The sequence below is a fragment of the Sorex fumeus genome, unplaced genomic scaffold (assembly GCF_029834395.1).
Source record: "Sorex fumeus unplaced genomic scaffold, SorFum_2.1 ptg000037l, whole genome shotgun sequence".
NCBI lineage: Eukaryota > Metazoa > Chordata > Mammalia > Eulipotyphla > Soricidae > Sorex > Sorex fumeus.
The window spans coordinates 20,847,112-20,868,703 of NW_026606094.1; the positions used below are offsets into that span (position 1 = coordinate 20,847,112).

Sequence of the window (21,592 nt, forward strand, 5' to 3'; positions counted from 1 at the left end):
CTTCAAAATCAAGCGTTTTGGCAGGAGTGGAAGAGAGGGGACTGGATGGGGGATGGGATGGGATAGAAGCAGAATGGGGGCAGGTGGAGTATGGGAACACTGGTGGAGGGAAGTTGACACTGGTGGTGAGATTGGTGTTTAAATATTATATGCCTAAAACTCAATTATCGTAGCTTTATAAATCATGATTCTTTAAATAAAATTATAAACTTTAAGAATAAGTAAATAAATGTTTTGATACATATTCAGAAGGCCAAATAATTACATTATTTAAGCATAGAAAAGTGTACCTTCTACCTGAGGAGGACATATTATGTTATGTATTTTATATTTATGTACTGTTATATCATTAGTATATTACTTGTTTATACTATACTAAGATGATATTTACTATGTATCTTCATGCAAATTGCATAGTGTGCATTTGTTTCTAAGATTTAAAATTAGATTTGTTTTCTAATATGTTATAATTCAAATTCAGTTATTAAGATACATTTTAAATGTTCTCTGCAATTTTTTTGTACTTTAATAATATAATACCATATGTAAAAGAAAAGAATGATAATAGTCATTCAGTATTTTATATTTAACATTAAAACATTTAACATTTTCTTAAATAATAACAATAAGCTTACAAATATTGGTAAAACAAATTAAACTTCTTTGGTAACTATAATTACTGGAGACTAGCTAGACTTTTTCAGAATAGACCTAATCAACTTATTCACAATTGTGACTTTCTTTACTGGGATCAATAAGTTATGAAATATGTAGATCAATAATCTGCTTATCTGAAGCAACTGTAATTTGAATGCTGTGATTAACTTTTGGAGTAGTTGTTATGTAGAAGGACAATTTATATGCTAGATTTAAGCAGTTTCCCAAACTATTTTATTGCAAACTCTGCATATGTTTGCATGTTTGCTCTCTGTGATTTGGACCTTACTTAGCTTCACATATAGGTCAAAAGAAGCTACTTATTAATTTTCAAGGGCGACTTTATGAGATAGTAGAAGAATTATTGCTAATAAAAACATCTATATGCTTTCTTCTTTTATAATCTTTAGGAGAGCGAGCAAAAGATAAACCATTTAGACTGGATAAATGTAGGCTAATCATTCTAGAGGGAACAATTTGCTGACTCTATTATAAAACAGGTGGGATTTTAAAGTTATACCAAGTCTGAATACCACAGAGTGAATCATTGAGGTGACAGCTGCATAAGTAAAAGTATAGGTCCACATTCCTTGACTCAGAAAATATTAAATTCACATATTTAAATACATTTTTTCTTTTTTGGGGGTCACACCTGGTAATGCACAGGGGTTACTCCTGGCTCTGCACTCAGGAATTACCCCAGCGGTGCTCAGGGGACCATATTTGATGCTGGGAATCAAACCCAGGTCCACTGCGTTTAAGGCAAATGCCCTACCTGCTATCGTATTGCTCCAGCCCCACATATTCCAAACCTTTTGATGATAAAAATAGATGCCCTTAAGATTGGCTCCTGAGTTGTTCATGACTCAGTAGCTGTAACATATATTGAATCTTGTAACCAGAGACAATTTTAATTAAATATTTGCTACATTTATTTAATAGCTTTGATGTAGTAAGTAAAAATATTTTTGATTTGCTTTGTACCTATGCTGAGATTCCAAAATCTAACATTTATTAGTATTCCCAGATGCCCATTTGTTTCAACACAGTAAGGGGGGGAGAAACACCCTTTACAGCCTATTCTGAAGGAATAACCATGCTAGAGTCACAGAGTACATAACCAGAAGTACACGTTTCATGCACCACCAATAGAGCTACGCATGTCTTTGAAAGGGATGGCTGGTCAAGCTACTCTGTATTGTGTATAGTTTTGGCCAGATTTTATTCAAGAAGATTGGACTTGAAACTATAATAATCATATTAAGTTTTATCAGATACTAAGTAGGTTTTATTAGCTATAGTGACAAACATTGAACTGTGAGCTTTATGAGAAAATTTCAAGCATCTTAGCAACTCTGAGATGTTGGAATATTACTTTTTATAGAGGCTTAGACAAGTTTCATAAAGTCACTAAAGTAATACTCAAATCTTGGCAGTTTATTTCCACTGAGCTGTAGTGGGATTCACTAGTCTCACTGCTTCTTGCCTTTTGCTCAGAGAATACATGATGTCTGACAACAATGTATTGCTTCTTTCTAAAATTTATCAAAATGTACTCATTGAGAATGCACAAAGCAGTCTTTGTGCATTTAATTAAATTTGCTAAGCAAAATACTTATTTTTTTCTTTTTTAATTTTTATTAGTGAAACACCATGAGGTACAGTTGTAGACTTAACAAATTTTTGTGCTTGGGTTTCAGTTATACAATGATCAAGTACCCATCCTTCCACCAGTGCCCATTAGAAATTTAGACATTCGTCTAATAAAACTGGGACAGAATACTCAATTTTGAACCAATGGCACTAAATCACTCAAACATTATCTTTCTTGTTTTAACAAATTAGTGTTTATTTTGATGGTTTATCTTGGATTTCAATAATAATCCAATTATAATAACCCAACTATATTTTAGCTTGGATTTTCAAAATTGATGTTCAAAACAGTTGACTCAGTTCTCCAGAATTGATAGCTAGCCCTTCTTGTTGCATGAGGGGGAATTATCAGTTTAACTTTTGTTTGCACATAATCTCTTCTACTTATTTTGGATTTTGTTGAACATATTTCCAGAATTCTGTTAATACCCCATGGATCTCTCAGACTCTTACCCAAAATTTCCATTCATTTTGTCAAATAAAGGAGAGTCATAGCTGGAGTATTATGCATTTCATATACTAATAGGCTCAAGTATTCAATTTTAGTTGGCTTTCTTCCCCTGCAACTCATTCATTACCTAGATAGATAGTATTGGCAAGATTGATAAATTTGGATTTGGTCAACTTTGTTTCCTTTAGCAGTGGTAATTTCTTTACCTTGAATGGTTTACTTCTTTCTCAGAAACACTGGAATTAACTGGATGTCTATTTTTCTTGGTGTCTAGTTTGAGGGGTGGTGTCACACAAAAATATTTGGGGATAAAAGAATATAAGCCCATTGTAAATCGAAAGTTTTAGTTGACTGTTGTGTACTAATACTATTAGATGTTATTTAAAAATTGGTGCTTGACAATTGAATAGTATTTTTATCACATTTTAGCAATGAAGAATATTTGACATATTTAACGTGAGGTTCTGATAAATATTTCTTTACTTAATTTCTATAAGGTAAAATGAACTCCCATCCTAATTTTGCAGTAGCAGTTGTTCAGGTACTCATCATGAAATAAAATCTTTTTGATAAGAAAATAACTGATTTTAACTTGTTTTCTCAATTTTTCTTTAACATGTTTAAAACTAATCTGTCAGCATTAAGGGCATACCGTTTTTATTTAATAGTTTCATATTTGTCATACTTTCATACATGATTGAGTACAATAATATAAGGTATGAAAAGTGTGTAAGTTGGAGTTATGCATCAGTGAATTTTAATTATTGAGACCCTCATAGAAGGTTGCTTTGAAAGAAACTTGAAATAATTAATCACGGCATTCGTTTATATCTATAGAAAAAATTACATTTTTTAGAAGAACAACTGACACGCGTTTTAGCCCCTGTGTTACTGGTTTTTAAAAGATGTTTTTGTAAATCCTCTGCGACACTGGACATGTACTGTAGATTCTGGATACAAAGATATACTTATGTTCCACTGAAAATACTTCTGTAGTTCACTACCACTCGGAATGCATTGATGAATTAGCCACCCAATATAAAATCTACAAGTATAGATTATTCTTGTTCAGTATTCTTACTACAAAGTATGGCTTCTGAAGTTCTTACTTTTTTACCTTTATCTGCAATTTCACAAGTTTAACCCTTCAGTTTCAACCCCCCCCACACACATATACATGCTACCCTCTTTCACACAAATAGTTCAGTTCAAGTTTCCACTCTAAAAAAAGACATATCACTATATTACTGTCATCCCATTATTCATCGATTTGCTCAAGCAGACACCAGTAATGTGTGCACTCATCCTAGCCCTTAGATTTTAGCAGCCTCTCCTTACTTGTCCTTCCCAACGTTGCCACATATCGGAGGCTCTTTTAGGGTCAGGGGAATAAGACACATCATTGTTACCATATTTGTCATTTCGAATATGCCACGGGAGCTGGAGCTTGCCAGACTCTGCTGAGAAAAAGACATAGTGAAGAAAAAAATTATTTCGTTCATAATAATAATGAAAACCACATCAGAAACATACTTTTTAAAAAATTTACTAATATTCTATGGTTTACACTGCTACTAATAATGATTTCTCATAATTCACATAATTTCATAATTCCAACATTCACATAATTCCAACATTACACCCATCACCAATGTAACCCCTCCCACACCCAGGGACCCCAAGAAAGATCCCTTTCTGCCAAGTTTCCCGCCCAACACACACACAATGGAGGGATCATGCAGGTCAGATCTCATAATATGTTCTCCTATTATGTTGCACTTGGACATACTGAGTATCTTTAAGTCCCACACATGATCAAGATTGTTCTGTATCTATCCCTTGCCTGACTGACTTCATGTAGCATCTAGTTCCAGCCATAAGCAACATTATACTGCTACCCCAAAACATTTAAAGTAAAATCAAAGAAGAAAGTAGATTAGAAATAAACTATATTGGTTTGAGAAATATAAGTATATTTCAAAATTATTTGATATATTCAGAAAGATTTGAAGTATATTATATCACTAAGTAGAAATTAAAATTAACAAAGGAATTATTAGAGATCTGAATAGCACTCTTTTTAAATTATTATTATTATTTTTTTATAAAAAATTTTTAATAGTGAGACATCATGAGGTACCGTTGCAGACTTACACATTTTTGTGCTTGGATTTCAATTATACAATGATCAAATACCATCCCTCTACCAGTGCCCACTTCCCACCACCACGGATCCCTGTATCCCTCCCACCCCCCATCCCACCCTGTCTCTGTGGCAGGGCATTCCCCTAGCACCCTTAAAGAATAAAATAGGCACATAGAGAAAGAAAGAGGGAGAGAGAGACAGAGACAGAGAGACAGACAGAGAGACAGAGACAGAGAGAAGGAGACAGAGAGAAAGAAAGAAAGAATGAGAGAGAGAGAAGAAAAGTTTCTGACAGGATGGATCTGGGTGGGTGAAAGGGAAATTGGGGTCATTGAAGGTAAGAGGCATACACTGGTAAAGGTACAGCTTTTGAAACATTTTATGCCTGAAGTCATATCAGCAACTCTGTAACTGTATCTCATAGTGATTCAATAAAAAAAGGAAAAGAAAATGTGATTTTCAAATTAAATGAATGAATAAATTTAGGTATCAGTGTTGAGCAAACTACAGAAGATAAAGAAAAAGGACAAATAAAGTAAAGCTGAAAAACAAGACATGAGGTTTAAATACTAATAAAAAAAGTATAGTAAGAGTATTAGAAGTATGCTAGTTAAAAATAAGGAACTAGTGAAAAGTTTGGAAGGAAGTTTATCATTTAGCTGTTCCCATATAACAATATATACAAATATATTGATTGATTTTTAACACCAAGGATAAGCATGGGATCATAAAGTTTTAATAAAGCAACAAAACATCTGAAAAACATGAAGTTGGAAATTAGATTTTTATCTAACTTCTCAAGTGCATCACAGGAAACCAGAAGACAGATAATTTTCTTCAGAGTTATCAAAGAAATCTCTTTTTCTACTTAATATAGCATCTGTGTTCCATTGTGTTATAACATACTGAAGGCTTTTTTTTTTATTTGAGAACTCAGAACAATTTTGCAATCTACCACTAAATCCTGTGGGATTAGAGATTGCCATCAAAGCTCGAATGTTCTTTCCAATTAGTGATTCTGTTTTCTCTCCTTCTTGCATCTGGGTGTGCTTTATAACTGTTTTGACCTACTGAATATAGTAGAAGTGACACGATGCTAGTTTCCTACTCAGGTATTACAAACATATTCATTTTTACTTCTTATCATCTGGAAAAGATTTTATGAGATCTCTGAGCCATCATATAAGGAGTTTAATGACCTTTCAGCTGCTTTTTAAAATGGTCCCATTTAGACTTTCTAGTTTAAAAATCCCAGCTGAACTCAGCCTTTTTCTTAACATCACTACCAAGGGAGTTGTGAATTGATACTATATATGAATAATAAAATTTTGATGAGAAACAATTTAAATATGAAATTTCAAAGAATTGAACATATGTAGCTCAGTTAGTGAATTTTGATTTATTTTGATAAAGTATTTTCCAAAGACTAGTTGATATTTGCTGGAAAAGTAGACATGAAGGAGACATGTAGTTTCATAGTAGAAATATTTTGTGCTTTGTTCTAGTGGTTTTTAATCATCAGTCTATAAACTTCCAGTCTTCTGTTGTAAAAAGGTTGAAAATCACTGAGTTTTGTTACAGAATGCTACATGCTCTTCATTCTAGTAATAATTCTTATTTGTATCACTGTAGCACTGTCATCCCATTGTTCATCAATTTGCTCAAACAGGCACGAGTAATATCTCCATTGTGAGACTTATTGTTACTGTTTTTGGCATATTGAATATGCCACAGGGAGCTTGCCAGGCTCTGCTGTCTGGGTGGGATACTCTCGGTAGCTTGTCAGGCTCTCTGAGAGGGGCGGAGGAATTGAACCCAGGTCAACCGCATGCAAGGCAAATACCCTACAGGCTGTGCTATCACTCCAGTGCTACAGTGCTACCCTATCAACAAAGGGAACAGAAATAATTCTTATGATCAGAGAAATAGTACTGTGTGTAGAGCACATGCTTTGCATATAGCTGACCCAGGTTCTGTTCCCAGTACCATATATGGTCCCTCAAGCACTGCCAGAAATGACCTCTGAGCACAGAGTAAGATGTAAGTTCTCAGCACTGCCAGGTTTGCCCCTCTGCAAAATCATAAATTTTGGTGTATGTCACTATGTCATGTTAGTAAATGCATAAAAAGTCATTGAATCCTTATTTATAAGAAAAAATTATCAGTTTCAGGAAAATCACTTTTTGGAGGAATTTATTAAGAGTACAGTGACTATGGTAGAAATTCTGAAAGAGAAGAAGAATAGAGAGACCCATAAGATTCGGCGATGGTTGGCAAGCTTACTGTTTTGTAGGCAATTGAAATAAGTCAGATTTCTTTGCTAATGCATAGAATAAAAGTCCCTTATCAGGTCATATTGGTAAAAGGAGGCAAAAGCATACAATCAGGGACACATCTAACTATATTTCCTGAGAAATTTCTGCAAGGAGTTATCCAGTCAACTGAAATGTTTTATCATTCAGATTTATGATGTATTATAAAAAAAGTTAACATAAATAAGCAAATGCTGTATTATAGTAGCAAAGGAACAGAGATTGTAGTGTAATAAAGCTTCTAGTTTTTATTTCTAGAATGAATTCATTTTTTAAAAATGAAGTTCAGTTAAAGAAATTTGCGATTTCTAAATCTGTATATATATATATATATATATATATATATATATATAAAGTGTTTATGCTTATTTTTTTTTAAATCACTGGCAATACAAAGTAAAACAAAGGAAGAAAATATTACAAACCACGTATTTAACCAGGGATTTATACTTAACATACACTATAAAATTCTCAAATTAACATTATAAATTAAGAAAAAAAAAAGTCCAGTTAGAAAATGGGCAAGAAACACGAACCTAAAACAATCATTCAGGATAATATGGAAATGCTTGGTAAGCACATCAGCAGATATTGAATGACATTAATCTCTAGGGCATGGAAATAAAAACATTAATAAGAGGCTACAAAAGAACCCTTGGAATGGCTAAGAAATAATAATAGTGAGACCAACAAATGCAAACAAGAACGTAAAGAGTCTGGACCTTTGTTTAATGTTGATGGGAACGTGAATGAAAACTGTGCTGGTTAAATGTTAAGAAGTTTCAGTGTTGGTGAGATAGTTCAGAGGGCTCCTGTGCATGCCAGGGATCTGGGTTTAATCCCCATAACCACTTGGTACCAAGCAAAAATAAAGTGATTAACAACAGCCACTGAGCACCACCAAGTGTGACTCACATACAAGTTTTGACATTTTTTTAATACAATTTAATCTACTACTACTGTCACAAGACCCAGCAAATGTGAATTTGGGCATTTCTCCAGAATTATATATACTATGGTCACACAAAATCTGAATATGAAAAATAGAAGCAACTACAAAAATATAAGACAAACCCAAAAACCTGACCATGGGGGTTTAGAGACACTTTATTTATAATAGTAAATACTAAAAAAAGTGCCAAAAGTTGCATTTGATTTCATTTATGTTATCTGCTTAAGTTACAAAACAGTAGGAAAAATATAGGTGATTCCCTATGCTTGTGGTAAATGGTGCGTGTGTGTTTGTGTGTGAGTGTGGGTGGGAGGGTGCAGCCCAAAGAATAGCCTGACGGTTCTCTGTCATAGAACTCTTCTGTACTGACTCTGGTGAGAGTCATGTGGATCTATAAATGTGGTAGACTAGAGACTTAGAAGAACTAGAGACTTAGTTCTGTGACACCAAGATGATAAAGTACCGAGTACATGCCATGTACATGCCACTTTACTACTCTAAACTTTTATTTAAAAATGACACATTTGTTCTACCATCATTAACATTTCCCATGGCATTTTCTTTGCATGGAACATTATTTACTGAGCCTGCTTAACCCTTTTCATCCTTCAGGCTTAAGATGTGGTATCACTTCTTAAAGGAAATCTTTGTCAATATCCCAAACCAAGCCATGTAACATGAAATGCACTCCTCTTGTCCTTTAACTTGTGATAGCACTTATAGATGCACTTATGTACTTGTTGGTATTGTTACTTGATCTTAATTTTTCACTAGAACAAAGCAAGTCTTAGAAATGCTTTATAAGTTGCTCAAAGTTACATACCTCCTCAAGTGGTAAATCTCATTCCCTCCCTCCCTCCCTCCCTCCCTCCCTCCCTCCCTCCCTCCCTCCCTCCCTTCCTTCCTTCCTTCCTTCCTTCCTTCCTTCCTTCCTTCCTTCCGAAACACATTTGGCAGTACATGGCTACTCTCTATTCAGTGGCTGGGGATTCACTCTCAGAGGTTCTGAGAGAACCAGGTGAAGGCCGGGGATAGAACCCAGGCCTCCTCCCTCCTTTGTATGCTCTGCGTGCTATCTCTCCAGTCCTAAACCCTTGGCTTTTGCTGCAGGTTTGTCTGATACTAAAGCCCATGCATTCATCTCTATGCTCAGAGATATCCTTTGAGTATCTGAAGTAATTTCTTATCTCAAGACTTTCTAAATATTAGAAAAGGATTTGTTGAAAAGTATTTAACGTCTAAAATTATACTTTCTGATCACCTTTTTGGCCTCTGTTAAGCTTTTGGGAAAAACAGATTTCTCACATTTACTGTTTAAACATCAAAAATTATCACTAAGTAGCTAAATATATTTTTGTGGTGCTCTGGTCTTAACTTATGTTTTTCTTTATTACTGAAATTGTCATGACATCTAACTTAGGTTCTTAGCCTGCCTAAATTCCTCTTCTATACTCATATATTCTATTTCTTCTCCTTTTTTGGCTCCATATTGATCATACATTATTTTGATCTGTGTTGGCACTGAAACTCCTATTGCTTTTCTTTCTTATTTACAAGTTTTAAGTCTTACTATTTGCAAGTAACTGATGCTCTTCAAAATGTCTTCTTTCCTTTCTAATAGAAACAGTATTCTTGTTGTGGCTGTTTTATAATTTTTGGTCTCTCTTGAATATACTCTTGCTGTGGGCCTTTATCTAAAAAAATAATTTTCTTATTAAGTTCCAAAGTGAAAATATGTTCTTATGTTTCTTGCCTCATTTTCCTTTCTGTATGATAGCAATTAAACAATTTCGTTTGGCATTAGAAACTTGGACTTGCTATACAGTCATTATCTTGTGAACTACCCATATCATCATTGTTTACAAGTTTTAAGAAGAGTGTTAAAAGATTACTTCTATTCATTAGATAGTCTGTCATATTAGCTATTTTAACAGAAGTCAAATTAACAAAGACTTAACAAAAGGTGGACATTTATTTTTCTCACATCAATCATCAAATTTGTAGTTAGTCCAGAAATTGTAGGATGGGAGAGCCTGACTCTGCTCAAAGAGATGGATCAGGAACCAGTCTTTGTGTTGTTCTCCAACTCCTGGGGTCTTTCTGGCATCTGCATGATCAGAGATGGAAAGGGAGAACCAATTAGCAGACATACTTCTTTCCTTTGAGGCATAGTATAGCATCTCTGTGTGAGGTTTTGGTTTTTATCCCCTTGGTCAAAATAAAGTCATATATTCATACGTAATTCTAGAAGGTAGTAGAAAATGTGGTCTTTGAGGTCTAATTTTTTTAACTGCTGAAAAACAATAAATATGGCATTTTGGGATAGCTTGCTTGATTTTCATAATTTGGTACAAAGTGATGAGAAGAATCTCAACAACAGAGTTGAAAAGACAGCTCTTATGGTCAGTGGTGGATGAAAAGCGAACATAGAAAACTGATTTGAACCTGAGCAAAGATTACCTGGAGTTGATTAGTAGAAAGCTGTATATGTGGTTTCTGTTTGTTATTTGATAAAAGAATAATGGTACATATTTATGGAATGAGAGAATAAGGGTTTTTTTTTCCACAGAGTTATAAGATGAAACTGGTATTTGGGATGGACTAGATGAGAACAGGGCATTCTATTCCCTTTTTGATTCCCAGTAAGAGCCAGTGAGAGCAAGTGCTATAGATGTAGTTAAGAAATGAAAAGACAGAGCAGACAGAAGAGACATGGGAGAGAGAGACCACGAGGAAATGGAGAGGAGAGAGCAGAAGAAGGAAAATCTAACACTGAAGTGTTAAGATCCTTTCTCTAAGAGAGTACTTGTTAGTAAGAAATGGGAAAGTCACAAAGTAATTTTTGTAAAGAAAAAAAATAATCACTTTGATGTATAATATAGTTAAAGATAGGGATGCATACAATGTTCCAACACTACACCCTCCACAAGAATGTCTAATTTCCTCTGGAACTCTTAAACCCCTCCACCTCCACATTGCCCAAACACTCTCCTCACCTTAGTAAACCCAGTTTCTGTAATCTAGATCTCATGTTCTGTTTCCTCTGGCCCTTTGTTGTTCACTTGTTGTACTTCCTTTATATTTCACATATGAGAGGATCATTCTATATTTGTCCCTCTTTTTCTGCTGTCTTCACTCAGCACGATTTCCTCTAGTTTCTTTGACCAACACAGCATTATTTTATATTTTCTTATAGCTGAGTAATGTTCATGTGTGCCATAGTTTACCAAGTCATCTGTTCTTGGACACTAAGATTGTTTCCAGATTTGGGCTGAAATGAAAAATGCTGCAATGAACATTGGGGTACAAATATCTTTTCTGAACAGTTTTTATGCCCTTAGAGAGGGGCCCAAAATTTGAACTGCTGGGTTATGTGGAAGCTCATTTTGTAGTTTTATAAGAAGCATCTCTAGAGTTTTTCAAAAGATTGAGACAGTCAACATTCCTATCAGCAGTTAGAAAAGGGTGAGGACTGCTTTTTTGTTTATTTATGTATTTATGGCACAAAAAAAGTTAGAGAGAAAAGAGAAAAAGAGATGGTCTTCAACTGTTTTGAGTTTGAGGTTTCAGAGTATATCTGCATGCATGAGTGCAACAAAGGCATACTGTTGGGTGGGAAGTAAGGAGAAATTTAGGCTTGATGGTAAGAATTTCTGATCTTTATGCCTTAATATAATAGCAGATCTGTCACTGTCACTGTCCTCCCATTGTTCATCAATTTGCTCGAGCGGGCCCAGTAATGTCTCCATTGGAGACTTTGTTGTTACTGTGTCTGGCATATGGAATACATCACGGGGAGCTTGCCAGGCTCTGCCATGCAGGCGAGATCCTCCCGGTAGCTTGCTGGGCTCTCCGAGAGGGGCAGAGGAATCGAACTCAGGTCGGCCATGTTGGCTGCATGCAAGGCAAACACCCTAATAGTTTAAAACATGTGAATGAAAAGAGAGAGGAGTTATGGTGGGTGAGGAGATCTTTGTTGGGAATTGCTAGAAGACCTAGAAAATAATATATTATAAAATTACAATGACTTTCTCTGTGAGTTGTATTACTCTTCTTGTAATTCTCTGTTATTTATTCTGGTTTTGGTTTGGGGACTATAAACAGTTGGTACTCGGGGTCTATACCTCGCTCTGTGCTATCCCAGGGATCATGTGTTGCCAGGATTGAACCCAGACCCCGCAATCAAAGCATATGTGTAGTCGATTGAGCTATTTCTTTGGCCCTTCTTGTGATTTTGGGGTTTTGATAACTTGTTTGTGTTTTGGGTCACACTTAACTGTACTCAGAAATTTCTCTCGGCTCCATGCTCAAGGATTGTTTCTAGGTGGGGCTTAGGGGACTTTATGAGGTACCGGGGATCAAACCTAGGTTGGCCATATGCCACTCAAGTGCCCTTCTTGCTATATAGTCATCTTTCTAACCTTTCTTGTGATCTTAAAAATTACACTTTTGCTTCTGTATAACAAGATTAAGTCTAAAACTCAATAGTGTAAGCAGCTTATTATTTTCTACATTATATATCGTCTTTGATGCAGTGAATTCTCACTACAGAAATGATCTTTTTGCCTGTTACATTATTCGAGGCTGGAGCCCCGCCAATTTGTTTTAAATCTAGAGACTGAATATAAGTGGCCTACAAGGACAACATGAATTTATTTGCCAAGAAGTTGGCAATTTGAATAAGCATTAATTATGGCATTATTTCTGAATATATTCTTAATTATAGTTATATTGATGTTGGCTAAGAATTTTGATACATTTGGATGAACTTTCCATATGAACAAATACTTGAGTGATCTGATTAAGCTTCCTAATGAATCTGTTGTATATTATAAAGCTCTTGCCAAGACATTTAGGAACTCAGTTAATTTTTTTTTTTACACAAGTAATACATCTTTATTTGCAATTCAAACATGACTTAGATTCTGTTTGGAAAATTAAACTAGATTGTGATTATGATTTATCTTACTTTTGAGGGTTGATATCATTATTGATGAATTATCATACTGCTTTCTTTAATATTTATGAACTGCATGCTTTATGCCTAGTATGCTTGCACAGAGTAACAAATCTGTAATTATTCTTCACGTTATTTAGTAATTCAGCTTGTATTTCAAAATTTTTGTCTGTTTATTTATTTTAGTAATCTGGCTTTTAAATGTGTGGTTGGGTAGTTCTGTTACTGAAGCCACCATTAATATTGACTTTAGTAAACATCTTAAAAAGATCAGTGGCTATTATAATGTCTAATATATAGTTCTCAAATGCTTATGTGAAATCCATTATGATTGATGGCATCGGGAATATAGAAATGCAATAAAAATTTTGATTGCCTCCAATACACTTATAATCTCTTGGATAAATAAAATTCACATATAATTTTATCAAATATTCATCTAATAAAATTATATAAAACTCCAATGAAGAATAAATAGATAAGAAGTCAGAAGCAGTAATAATTGTGTATTTTAAAATAAATTTATATTTTAAATCTTTATTAGTACATCAGGATTTACTAAGTTGTTCATAATAGGGTTGTTGAAGCATACAGTATTCCAACACCAATCACCAGCAATATTCCCTTCCCTCTGCCAGTGTTCCCAAGTCTCCTGTTCCCTTCGCAGGTATATGCCAAATTTATTTCATTTTGCTTGCTACAACAAAATTTAAAGAATGGCAAGTGAAATTATCAGAGAATAAATTAACAATTCATAGTGATTGATTGCTATATGATTTTACCCTATGTAAATAAATAAATTTAAATCATCTAATACAATATAGTATACCTCCTATTCTCATTTACATAACTAGGCTTTCAATTCTGGCATCTAAAATATATTGCCTTTAATTTTTCATTTGGATCTTTTTTGCATTTATCATCATATCATCTCTGTCATAAATAAACCTTTTCTTTTTTGCCCGTTGACAGGCATATAAAAAATTTATTTCATATTACTTGGTCTACAGAAACTTAAAAGAATGGCAAACAGAATTATCAGAAAATAAAACAATAAAAATAAATTTGTGGTGATTAAGTGGATATATGTTTTTGACTTTCTCAGTTTAGTAGAGGACATCATATGTCCCATTAGCGAGTTTCATACTCAGTGTCACATGATGGGAAATTTCTCCTGTTCTTTAAAGGAGCTCTTTTTTTTTAATCTTTTTTTTTTAATTTTTATTAGTGAGACACCATGAGGTACAGTTGTAGACTTACATATTTTGTGCTTGGGTTTCAATTATACAATGATCAAATACCCATCCCTCCACCAGTGCCCATTTCCCACCACCACGGATACCAGTATCCCTCCCACCCTCATCCCCCCCATCCCATCCTGCTCTGTGGCAGGGCATTCCCCTCTGTTCTCTCTCCTTTTGGGTGCTGTGGTTTACAAAAGAGGCATTGAGTGGTAATTATGTTTGGTCTATAGTCTACTTTCAGCATGCTTCTCCCATCCTGGGAGGAGCCTCCCAACACCCTTTATTTGGTGCTCTCTTCTCTGTCTGAGCTGCCTTTCCCCCTAGCATGTGTGGCTGGCCTCCAAGTCATGGAGCAAAATTTCTGGTACTAATCTTGGCCATTCTTGTGTGTTAGTCTAAAGGAGCTCTTTTAATGCTTCCTGCAACACTGGTTTTGAGGTTATGAATTCCTAAACTCTTGCATGTTCATGAAGCCTTGTATAGTTTCATCAAATCTGAATGATGATCTAACTGGATAGAATATTCTTGGTGAGGTGTTCATTTTGTTAAGTTTTGTACCTTATCCTTCCATATTCTTCTGGCTTGTAAAGTCTCATTTGATAGATCTGCTATCCATCTTATGGGCTTTTATCTGATATTCTGTCTCTATCTTTGGACTTTAACATTTTTAAAATTATATGTCTTGGAGTTTTCCTAATTGGGTCTATTTTCACTTTGACCCTTCAGGCCTCTTGGGTCTCAGTGCCTATTCTCCTCAATTCTGGAAATTTCTTATTGATGATGTCTTTAACTACAGTTTCTTTATTACATTTGCCCTCCTGTTGTTCAGGACTCCAGTGATTCTTATATTGATCCTCTCATCTTCATCCCATAGTCCTCTGAAATGCTGTTTATTTCTTTTCAGATTATTTTTCACCTTCTGTTATTTCCTAGCAGTTTCCTCTTTCTCATTTTGGAGTTTCTTAATTGTTTGCTTAACCTCTCTTACTCTGCATTCAGAACTTCTAATGACATTTTTTATATGTAGAGTGATATATCACTACCATGTTCTTCATTTCTGTCATTTCTGACTGTAGTATTTTTTTTTCATTTTGACTCATACTTTCTTATGTGTCTGTGCTGTCATTTATTTAAACTTGTTGAACTTCCTCATCATTAATGTCACTAAGACACTTTGATGATTTACTGGTGTTTATGTCTTTGGTGATACTGTTTTCACTCGTTGAATTTGGTGGGTTTTTATGTGTTTTCGCCAAAGGTTTTCTAGTATTCTTGCTGTGCTAGGAGTGGAATTTTGTAGTTCACATCCCTGGAAGATGTTGAGGGATTAAGCTAGATGTTGCTGTCTTTCTTCTCTTCCCATCCTCATAGAGCAACAGGAAAAATAACTGTGAGCAGCATCTGGGTTGTTGAGTAGATTTGTTCAGAAGCTGTGATGTGAGCCCTTAACATGGCGCAGGTCTGGTGTGGGCACTGCTGGAACCCACCCAGGAGGAAGGGGCTATAGCTACTGTTTGAGCTCTGCTTCTCCTTCAGAATAGGCCTGTTGATATCAGTACTAGACAAGCCTCACTTGAAATAGTGGAACAGCAAGCAGAAGGTTTGGGGAGTGATAATTTTATAAAATAAAATGTGTAATGAGAGACTTGACTAATGGATAGGATTTGGGTCCAAAAATGGATAGGATTTTTTTCAATCAAAATAAATGGATTAAGAGAATAATATCATGATCTAAATTTGAAATTAAATGTGTAGGTCAGTTGCAGAAGGTAAAGCTGAAGAGTAGTGGGGAGGGAGTTATTATGGAAAACATTTCAGTTAAAAGAAGATGCTCATAAATGTTTCTAATCATAGATAACAGGAATTCATTGTGATATTGATTGTTCTGTTTTTGTTTGGACCCAATATTTCCTATGTAAGTAGTGGAAGTATGAAGATTATTAAGCTTAGTCTGAAAATTTTTTAGCTGGACTTGTTTGAAGACAGGATAACAGATAGGGAAGATAGATATATATATATGAGCAGGTTAAAATGGTTCCTCAGACCTGGATTCTGATTAAAAAAAGACACAAAAGAAGGAATTTTTGGAATTTTCAAGGAATTTAAGGAATTTTTTTACCTAGTGACAAGACTCAGGGATATTATTAGAAAAAGTTCTGTATCAAATGAACTGTGTGGGGAGGTACTTTATATTGCTATGATAATACTCACATTGTCTTAATTTATATATAAATAGGTTTGAAGTATAAGTTCAAAATCAATAGATGTTTTTCCCATTATTATCTTTGTGATTTTTATACTTATTTCTTCTATATTTTATATCAGTATAAAAATGAGTTAATTTTCAAAAATAAAAAGATAAAAATGCATTTGTCCAAAGTATTTTCTCTTTTATTCATGAACTATAGTATCTTTAATACATTATGAAATATTATGTTCTTCTTATAACGATAAGTCATAATTCTTATGTCAGAAGTACAGTACCTTGTAATTTGTTGAGGGTGATGAGCAGGTGTATGAGTTTGTTAAAGAATTCACTGTGAGAATTATAGCTGTGAGAAAGTTTATTGAAGAAAAGAAAACATGAAGAAGAGCAAGCAGGCCTTTATTCCTGCATAGAGAAATCCCAAATAAAAGCCTCACAGTTTGCATCTTATCCAGGCTTGCATAACCTTTCCTGAAGTTGGGGTGAGAAGGGTGTCTGCATCATAGTCCTAGGAGTCAGGCCTGAAATAAATTGTTAGAAGTAGTACTGACATGTGTTTCACACTAGAGGAATTTAAATTAGTTAATTTGCACATAGCATCAGTCAATTGGATTTGAAATAGGGCAAGATGTGTGTGTGTGTGTGTGTGTGTGTGTGTGTGTGTGTGTGTGTGTGTGTGACTTGAGGTTACCAAGAGACACCTTTGCAACTCTTGCCAGACTTGGGATAGAATTAGGGTACGGGAGCATATAAAGAAGAGGGAAATTCAGAAGGGGAGTAGGACCTACAATAGAGTTGGTGGCTGGTGATCAAGGTTATGCCTCTCAAGCTTCTGGATACCTAAATTTCTTACTGAGTCTCTGTGAAATCTGTTTGCTACTGCTCTGCTCTTTGCTGCTGCTTTGTGTCAGCTGATACCAGATACCTGGATCTCTGCTCCTCTGTTTTCTTGAATTGCTGCCTCTGTTGCTTTGATGATGCTGATCTGTTGAATTTCTGTCTAAGCCAGAAATCAGGCATCCCTGGTTCCCCAGTGAAATGAGTGAATTCTGCCATCTAGACCAGGTCTACAACATTAATATTTAATGAAAATTTAGTACTTGGCAGTATCTTTCCAGAACAGAGTATCCCCAGGACACAGCCTCCTCACTATATTGGATACTGGTACTTTCTGGGAATGTCCAGAAAAGAGTATTCAGTTTCAAGACCACTCACAGGTGCATAGGTATTAAAATGCAGGAGTTAGAGAAGGGGAGGTATCAGGAAGTAAAATAAGATCACCGTTACTAGCTAGTGACCAGTTTGGAAACCTGCAGATGGAGAGATTTGGGGGTTCATTGGAGAGTAACTCCAAATTAAAATTTTAATAAATTTTAAATAAAATTGAATAAAAATTTTAATAAAAATCAAAATTTCACACTGATGAAGGGGAGGATATTGGAACACTGTATGACTGAAATTCAATCATGAACAACTTTGTAGCTGTGTACCTCACTGTGAAAAGTTAATCAAGGGATAGATAAATAAATAGAACTTCTCAGTTTCTGATTAGTAAATGAATCTCTTCAACCTAGAAATGATTAAGTGGAGGCAAGTGTCTCCGGTATCTGATAGTTAACATAGAGACTCATAAAGCCCTCAAGTTTTTGAACTGCCAGAGAGTTACCTGATGAAGATGTCCCTGTATACTGCTGGTTTAAAGGAATCTGTCCATTCTGAAGAAGAAAGAAAAAGAGTCTTTCCACAGGCCACTGCTATGAGGGTGACAAGTAGGCAGACAGTCCTGTGAAAGAAGTCACTGAGAAAATGATCGATAGAAGAAAGGGAAATTGGTTGCTTACAAAGAAGGGCAAGCTGGTCTTTATTCCTGGAAGTGGCACCAAATGAAGACCAAGTATTGCATTTCATCCAGACTTACACAGTCTTTCTTCAACATGAGATTTGTTGTCTACATGAGAGTTCAGGGATCAGTCTGATGTGTATGGCGCATAGACATTGTTAGAAATATTGCTGACATGCATTTCTCTCCTCGTCCTCAGTCTATATCCTTGTTGGTAAGCATTCAAGCATTCTGCCCCTATATGGGCCTCCTCTCGAGGGAATGGAAACCAACTGAGATATCCTTGAGGGGCTTATTTTCCCACTGTAGATGTTTGAGATATTTATGGCTTATATCACTCTGTTTTCTATATTCTGCATTGTGCCTGGGAGCAAGGGAATTATTGAAGAGTGGCATCTTATAAGTGTAACTCTTATCTTAAAAATAGAGGGTGTTGTTATCTAATACTCATCATAGTTTCAAATGTTGAATGCATGATTTTTATAATCTGAACATTTAGAATAAGTCGCATACATATAGTTTTGTTTTAGCCTTCAGTTTTTAACACAGAGAAAACTCAAAAACTGAAAGTTGACTTGATGCTTTCTGACCTGTGAGAGGCTTTGTCAGGACATAATATTTTCTTCTATATACAAAGCATTATCATTTATTAATCTTCTGTACACTTTGCATTGATTATCCTAAATGATGTGCTTTGAAATACCACTACTATGTAAACAATTCATAGGATTTGTGCTAATCCAGTGTAACTCATGAAATTTACTTTTAATTATGAAACACACATTTTCATCTTATTGCATGTAAGTAAAGAAAAATTTCCTTCGTAACAGAGGAAAAAATAGCATTAACATGTGCTGCTAATGAAAAGGCATTGTACATGACTGACTTTATCCTTGTCCAACAACTATTCATGATTTTCCATAATAAGAGTTAAGATCTCCAGAATAGTACAGCGATATCTAATAGGTCTAAATTTTTAACTGCCATGTAAAGCTGGGTTTTCAAGTGGGAAATTCTGTCTTCTCTCTTATGGTTTTTGAAACGAATCTTGAGGGCTGGGTGATATTCAGGGTTGCTCATGAAGCATAAATATACTGCCAGAGAGATATTACAGGAACGAAGTTGTTTTGCATGCAGCTGGACTTTGGTATTGTCTGTTACCATATAGAGTTCCCTAAGCGTTTATGAAGTAATAAGCATCTAGGTGTAAGCTCTGAGCACTGTTAGATATGACCCAAAAGACAAAGAGCAAAATCGAAAACAGGGAGGGACAGAGAGAGCCTTCTCTGTAACCACCATCTAGTTAGGATGTAACTGAAATGTTTGAGATTAAAAATTTTGAAGGATCATTCTAGCAATGAATATGACAACAGTAATGAATTTAAACCTAACAATATTTCCTTGCATGTTTTTATATATGACCTATTTAGATTTTTAATTAATCTAATATTTAATGCATCAGAATTGAATTTGATTTGGGGGGCTTAGTTATTATAGTTATAGCTTTTAAATTGTTTTTAATAGTTATTTAAGTATTACTTAGTGTGTTTATGGTTATGGGAGATTATTTTAAATTAATTTACAGTCACTGAGCATTAATGAAATTGTCAATATATATTACTGAAATTCTTTATGTAGCTAGTTGTGTGTGTGTGTGTGTGTTTAAGTTTGAATCATTGCTTTATGAACTCTTACTTGATGTTTACTTCTATATGCTTCTTAGTAGTGTCAATAAAGAGAAACTGGTGTATGGATTTTTACTAAGCAAGGCTCTTGAACAGAATGAAATTGCTGGTAGATCAGAAAACACAAATAATTGGTTTTTGTCTACATACAGCGAATTCAGGAATATTTTCTATGGTGTGTTGAATTTTTAAAATAAAACAAAAGTTCTGATAATTAAAGCTTTATTACTAACATAGGGCTGGAGCTATAACATAGCGAGTAGGGTGTTGCCTTGCACACGGCCAACCGAGGTTCGATTCCTCTGCCCCTCTCGGAGAGCCCAGAAAGCTGCCAAGAGTATTCCACCTGCATGGCAAAGCCTGGCAAGCTACCCGTGACATAATTTGATATGCCAAAAAAAGTAACAACAAGTCTCACAATGGAGACATTACTGGTGTCCACTCAAGCAAATCAATGAACAATGGGAGGATAGTGCTACAGTGCTACTAACATATTTTTTACTACTTTTTCTCATAATTTAAAACAATTTTCCCATCACATGTATTTGGGAAATATAAAATATTTTTAGACATTTTATTTGAAACTTTTAATATAAAATTGTAGAATTTTTGATTTATACTTATTTATTTATTAATATTTAATTAGGAAAATACTACTTTTCACAAACTACATTCCTATTTTTTGATGTAATTGTAGATAAACTTTGTTTAAATATTTATAATCCCAACATGAAAATATAATTACCCCAAAATATTTTAATCTTTTTCTAGATATTTTTCATATGCTTATAACTGTATACACAATTATATATTTTGAAGACTTAGGTGCTTGAATATAGATCTTAGTAGGTTAAGGAAATCTTTATTTTTATATCCTTCTAAGTTAACACTTAGTATGAGCTTTAAGATATAGGTTTATTTAACTGCTTCCTTATATTTGAACTATCTCCTGGAGCCTCTTCAAACTAATAGACTCTTTGCTTTTCCCTCCACTCTTAGCTTCTCTTACTTCTTAGGTATCTTTTTTTTCTCCCATTTATTTTTCTAGCATTCTCTGTTAGACTGGTCTGTGAAAAAATTATTTGATAGATAATGAAATAATATGCTATTCCTCTTAAGAGTATATTTTTATTAGTAGTAGACTATTTTTTGAAGATTTGCGCTTTAGCTGACTGGAACAAGTATAATTTTAATTAATATTTTTAAGTGAATGTAATGCTTGTTAACTAAAATATAGAGTACTATCATCTATACTATGTGAGATGTTAATACGTTGTAGGCAAATAGATTTATTCTGAAAGACATTTTGGACACTAACTTGCTGTATCCATTGGTTAGTAATGTACAGTTCCTAATAGCAAATTGATGGCTCTAGATAACTTCACATTTCTGAAAGACATCTTAAACTAGTGCTTCCAAAGTAGCATAACTTCTCATAGATCCTTAATAATTTCTTAACACTCTTCTACTATCATCTTGGAAGAATTAG

At 34.5% G+C, this 21,592-nt stretch overlaps 1 protein-coding gene and 1 pseudogene across 2 annotated transcripts in view; both read left to right on the plus strand.

Annotated features, from left to right (window-relative positions):
• The window catches only part of IMMP2L (inner mitochondrial membrane peptidase subunit 2), a 905,603-nt gene that overhangs the window by 537,772 nt on the left and 346,239 nt on the right, over nucleotides 1-21,592 (plus strand). The window lies entirely within an intron of this gene.
• LOC130027580 (60S ribosomal protein L17-like) overlaps nucleotides 1-21,592 on the plus strand; it is a 45,665-nt pseudogene that overhangs the window by 22,814 nt on the left and 1,259 nt on the right.